We start from the raw sequence: 6619 nt of genomic DNA on the forward strand, positions 1-6619 counted from the left end.
ATAGGCCCCAAAGAATTTTCACAGGCAAAGTGGAAAATGAACTTAAGGCAAATATCAGAAAATGCACAGGAATGAAATATATGTCGAATGAAAACAGAAGGAAAAACTCAACTGTAGAGAGAGATTCTTACCCAAACAATTAAAATAATTCTATAGGGGCTCCTATAGAGCTGACTCCTATAGGGGTTCCTATAGAACTGACTGGGTGGCTCAGTCAGTTAAGCGTCCGACTTCAGCTCAGGTCATGATCTCACGGTTCGTGAGTTTGAGCCCCACGTCGGGCTTTGCAGACAGTGCAGAACCCACTTCAGATCCTCTGTCCCCCTCTCTCTCTGTACCTCCCCAGCTTGTTCTCTCTCTCTCTCTCTCTCTCACTCTCAAAGTAAATAAACTTAAAAAAAATAAAATAAAGTAATTCTATAGAAAGAGAGACAAAGAGATGAGTATAGATGCTTTCATTAATTACCAGTCCAGAAATTCTATAACTAATCCACGAAATCAAGAATTGGTCATTTACACAGCAGCCATGAAGTAATTAGCTTAATGAAGATGAAAAGTACAAAATAAAATAAAATAACAATAAAAAGATAAAAAATTGATACATGTGATCACTCGGCATTGGAACACAGCCACACTGGAGTGTTTGGGAGTTTCTTACAAAACTGGTCCTATTCTTACCATCATCATGCTCCTGGGTGTTTAACCCAAAGGAGTTGGAGAATTTCCATCCACAAAACACCTGCACACACAAGCTTACAGCAGCTTTATTCATCATCACCAAAACTTGGAAGCAAGCAAGATGCCCATCAGTAAGTGAACGGACATATAAGCTGGTCCATCCCGACAATGGAATATCATTCAGCACTTGAGAGAAATAAAGTATCAAGCCATGAAGAGACATCGAGGGATCCTAAATGCATATTACTAAGTGAAAGAAGCCAAGTCTGAAAAGACTATGTAAGAAAGACTATGAAAAGAGTATGTATCAGACACCTTTGGAAAAGACAAAACCACGGACACGGTAAAAAGATGAGTGGTTGCTAGAAACAAACAAACAAATGCCATAGAAACTTCTAAGAACACAAGGAAGCCGCCAGAGGGGTTGGTACTGGCCAAATCTAGGAGTCGATCCTTTAGTAAAAGACAAACAAAACAGAATGGAACCAAAAGAATCTTCGAAGAACATTACCGAGACATCTGACAGATTTGGAATGTACGTGGCAGATTAAAGTGTCATATGAAGGTTAGATCTTCCGAATTTCATAACCGTGCTGTGGTTGCATAAAAGAAGAGAAGGCCCTGTTGTCAGGAAACATGCTTTGAAACGGTTAAGGATCAAGGAGCGCCATAGCCAGACAAAACCAAAATAAAAATTGGGAAAAATAAAGACCCCTCGTCTCCACTGCCCGTGTTATGGGAAGCACAGCACAGAACTGTCCCCGGTGGAGCTGAGGTCACAGTTTGCTGGTCAATGTGTGAGTTTCACCGACACGACATGTCTGCTCTTGCTCAGAACGAGGTGCTGGGAAGCCAGCTCGTGCCGCAGGCATGGCGCCCAGACGTCTTGTGTTTCGTGTGCTATGGGGATGCTGTCCCACTGACACACACAGCCTACACACAGCCTTTCTCTAGCCCTTGCGTGTCCAGTGAAACGGGTCTGAAAGCCTTTAGTGTTTAGTGTGTAGTGTTTAGGGAAGGAGGTAAGAAAGTACAGAGCCCAGTGAACAAAGTGTGTGAGTGAGTGCGTGTGTTTAATGCTATTTTCCGTGTCCTGACTTACCCATGCTGATTAGCTATCACCTTAACCTAGTAAGCAGCCAATGATGACCTGATGGCAGCTGACCAGAGAGGAAGACAGAATGTTCCAGGGAACTTAGTCTTTCCGGGACTCCTGGATGAATGCCAACCTTCAGCTGTCACAGATACATCACGGTGATCTCTCAGAGTCACACATTTTCCTGGAGTCATTAGCCCCCACGTCGACATTTCTAGCCCGGGTCAGTGCACTTGAAAGAGGATGTTGCAGGGTCTTGGCAGAGGCCCTAAACTCCGAGCATGATCCGAGACCAACAGTTGCCAAGAACATGCATATGCGAACAGGAACCCTTCGAGTTTGTGAAGTGTTTCTGCCAGCCCACCTTCCACCTTGTAGATAAAAAGGAGGTGAAATCGAAGACACCGGAAAGTGAGAAAAATGTTGCATTCTGGTGGCAGTTCTCTCCTTACCTGTGTGAGGGCGGGGGCGGGGGGACTCCCCTCACCCAACACCAAATGAGAGGGACACCAAGAGCATCTTTGGGGGCTTGGCTGGTGCCCCCGGGGTGCGAGAGGCACGACCCCTGGTATTTGGTTCGTACCTAAAAGGTCTAAAGGCAAGAGGGTAGAGGCGGAGCTGCTGACTGAATGTTTGAAAAGCAAAGCCAGGTGGCTGTGCAGACACCAGCTGGTGCTTCCCCAGTGCGAGGAAATGTCTGAGCTTCCGGGGCAACCATGAACCCTGCAGATGGCGGCTGGCTTGCAAGGGATCCCACTCAAGAAAGGAGGCCCCGGGGGGTGGAAAAAGGCCCGCCGGAGGGATGGGCCTCAGAAATCCAGGGTGAAGACACCTCATAAGCCATTAGGGAAGGAGGCTTGTGCCGAAGAAATCGCACCTGAAGGTCCCCAGCTGGAGATACTCCCCAAAGCTAGGAAAGCGAGGTTTGTGCCCATCCACCGCACCTGCGGGGCGCCAACACCAGGTCATAACTGGGGAATGTACGACGGCGTCATTCCCCTCAACCTGCTCCACACCGTGGGCGTCATCCTGGGAAAGTCAAGTGTGGGAACCAGGAGATGAGGGAAGAGGGGCTAAGGAAAGAAGCCGGGCAGATGCCTTTTCTGCTTTGTGGACTTCCTAGCCTGAGGCGGGCCCGGCCGGGGACAGGGAGAAATTCAAATGGGATGAGAGCTTGGGACTCTGGCTGCACCCTGGCAAGGACAGCTCGGCGTCTGTGATTCAGAGACCAGGGCAGCCCCCTGAGTTCCTTTCTGGGGGGCAGGAGCCATGGCCGTGCCAACTGGAGCTGACGGGCAGTGCTCTGTCTGCACCTTGGCAATCCAGCGTGTGCTCAGCCCCGACGCGGGGCTCGAACTCACAAGCCGCAAGATCACGACCTGAGCCGAAATCTGACGCTCAACCGACTGAGCCACCCAGGCGCCCCTCACCTGTTTTAGTTCAGAAGCGGGTGTCCTCTGGGTGACGTTCCTATACACCTGTCTGGTGTACACACTTCTCCTGCCCCCTCCCAGAGGCACTGATCACTCCAGGACCTCCTGCACCTCCTGGGGTCCCCGATTATGTCGTGTTTCATGACTCTCAGATGTCATCTATCGTGTGGGCTCACTCCCTTTCTTTAGCTATATCTTATCCTACCCAACTCCATCTAAGCATCGTGGTTTGATGAGCCTTTTCCTGATGCTACGTTGTGATTTCTGGGCTCCACCCACCTCCCTTCTCAGTTGCGACTTGCAGTTTACTTCATTACAGCCCATGTCGCACCTGCCGGGAGCGGGGACTTAATCCTCTCCTTTCACTGCACCTCATGCTCCTGTACGTCTTGTTCGAGGTCGAATTTCTCCACCCAGCAAGATGCTTGACCCCAATTATATGTCTGCTAGGTGCTGAATAACTGAATGAAGGCAAGATGGACGAATGGTTTTGTTAACACAATGTATTATCATTACTCTTATGACGATGACGATTTGTAGCAATAACTTACGCCGACAGTCTTTGCAGTCTGCAGTGTTTTGATATGCATTCTCCTATCCTATTTTTTCTTCACCCATATAAAAGAAGAGACCAAAGGTAAGGGAGATTAAAGAACTTACCCAGTATAAACAAGTACAGTAAAACCTTGGATTGTGAGTGACTTGTTCTGCGAGTGTTCTGCAAGATGAGTAAACATTTTTAACAAATTTTAACTTGATAAACAGATGATGCCTTGCAGTACAAATAGGTTGTGATGCTGAGTGTCACATGATCACAACTGAGCCAGTGGTTCTCCTCTCTCTCTCTCTCTCTCTCTCTCTGCAGGATTGTGGGTGATCGTCTCTCATGCTCGGATGCTCGGTCCCAGGCCACAGCATTTGGCAGGAATCAGTGATTTTTCAGGACGATGGAAGGGGCCCACAACTGGAACTGGTGTATTTTTTGTCACTTCAGAGCACCTAGGGACAGTCCTTTGCTTTTCTGTACAAAAGTGAGCTTAGGAATGCTTTGCTCCATTCTAGGTCAGTCTGCCTGCAAATAAAGACCTTTTCCTCTGCTGCCTTATTGCCACTTACATTCAATACAGTCTATGACAAGAGTGTATTAATACCGTACCGTAGTCAACATCCATGACAGCGTATACAATGGCCGCCATGCAGAAAAAGGTTGAAAAGAAAGGAGGTAAGAAGAAAGAGATAATTACGGTGGATGTTAAGAAGGAATCACCAAGAAGTATGAACGAGGTATGCAAGTGGCTGAAATTGCAAGATTTTATAACAAGTCTACATCGACCATTTGCACACAACTAAAGAAGAAGAAATAAGGGGGCTAGATGCAGCAAAGGAGTCACGAAAATATCAAAGCAATGGCCACGTGTTCTGGAAGATGGAGAAAAGTTGCCATGAAGGTTTTCAAAAGTAAGTGCAGGTTAATTTGTTTTTTTTCCTTATATTTTGTATTTTCCTTATTATTTTGTATTATATTACAGTATCGTGATCATTTTTATACAAATATTTTGGGGTTGTGGAAGGAATCATCCGAGTTTCCATTATTTCTCTTGGGGAAATTCACTCTGATATACAAGTGCTTCGGATGACAAACACGTTTCCGGAATGAATTACGCTCGTAAACCAAGGTTTTACTGTATTTCTTTTTTCCTTTGAAACAATCACAGCTTTACTGAAAAGTTGGATTAAGGTACAAAATTTTTTTTTCCAGAGCCACTTAAGAGTAAGGAGGCAAGTCATCATTCCATCCACCCTTGAATACTGTGGTGTCAAGGGAAACACAAAGTAAAACACAGCATCGAGCTCGGGAAAGTAACCCTGCCTTAAAATCCTCAGGCATGTCATATAGGCTCTGCCAGCTGTACCCATAATGTCTTTTATATCAACGGATCAGAAGCAGACATTGTCATAAGAAGCTGTCACATCTTCTTCAGCCTGGAAAAAGTCCTCACTCAGTCTTCTCTCGAATTCACGACCTCCATGCTTTGGAAGCTCACGGAACAGTTCTTTAGCAGGACAGTCTTCCACACGAATCTGCTACTTAGTCATGATTTGATTCAGGGTATGGGTCTTTGGCTAGAGAACTACAGAAGCAACACTGTGTTCTTCCCATTCAGGTGACGCGAGATGTTGATCTGTCCACCCTGACGATGTTCACTTTGATTATGAAATAATGTGGCGTCTTCCAGGTTTTCCACTGCTAGGTTACTCTTTTCTCCTTTATAACCAGCACATACTCTGCAAGCATATACTTTGAAAATATGCAAGTAGTCCTTTATTCATCATACTTTCAAACTATTAACTTGGTTTTGGCTAGAGATCTCCAGGGTTGTAGGCGCTAAGAGTCCTCGTTTTTATTCAGTAGATTGCACATTATTACACTCATTCTATATTTTGATGCTTCACTCGTCCTCGAGCTGACCAGTGCTGTACCTTCAAACCGGTTTTTGGGTCCTCGAGACATTTCTTCCATACTTGGAGCTCTTCTTCTGGCAACGCAAGATTTTGTGGGTTCATTAGGTAATGTTTTTGGTTCAACCCTGAAACCAACCATTTCTCCAAAGACTCTTTGTTCCTTGCAGTGAAAAACTCTCACGGGAGTGTGGCTGCTCTCAGTTTCCCTCGATGGACAGAGCTAGGGCAACACCCACTGCATGCACATTTATATTTATTTCTGTAACTAGATACAGGTATCGAGAACAGTGAGTTCACGCCAACACGTCCAACAAAATCACCATCGAGAGTTTCATTCTAGTGGCTTCCTTTTGTTTTTGTTTTTGTTTTTCTGTAACTCCTCATCTGATGAGTAAAAAACAAAACAACAAACTAGTTCTAATCGTCCTTAAGATATCCACCGTTTGGGTCACTCTCCCTGTAGATTACCAACTTCCTGTCACCCCTGCTACTCTCTTCCCTCGTCAACCTGCTTGGGCTGCAACCTCCAGGCCGGGCCACGTCTCAAGGGAGACCACTTCTTCCCACTGCCGGGGCCCTGGCATCCCATGGCAGACAGCTCCCTCCCTGAGGGTAGGACCCTGAGGGGTCCTACCACTGCACTCTGGCAGGGAGCTCCTCTCTGAGCCCCCGTGCCTGTTCAACCTCCACTCTCTAAGCAAGAAATGACCTGGCTTTTAGCCCACGCAATGGCACTAGGCTTGAGCTGCTCAACACAGGAAGGGAAGGGAGGAGAAAGAGGGAGGTCTGGTGAGTGAGTTTAGTGGCAGAAGGAATAAGAAATTCAGGGCTTTCAATTCTAATTTTCTTGCCCTTCAAACAACTCCCTGGTATTTCTATACTTATAGAGGCTGAAGGGCCTCAGTTGGCTCAATCCTAGTGAAGCATGAAATAGCCATATGCCTTAACG

This window comes from Prionailurus bengalensis, chromosome A1 (assembly GCF_016509475.1).
Source record: "Prionailurus bengalensis isolate Pbe53 chromosome A1, Fcat_Pben_1.1_paternal_pri, whole genome shotgun sequence".
Lineage (NCBI taxonomy): Eukaryota > Metazoa > Chordata > Mammalia > Carnivora > Felidae > Prionailurus > Prionailurus bengalensis.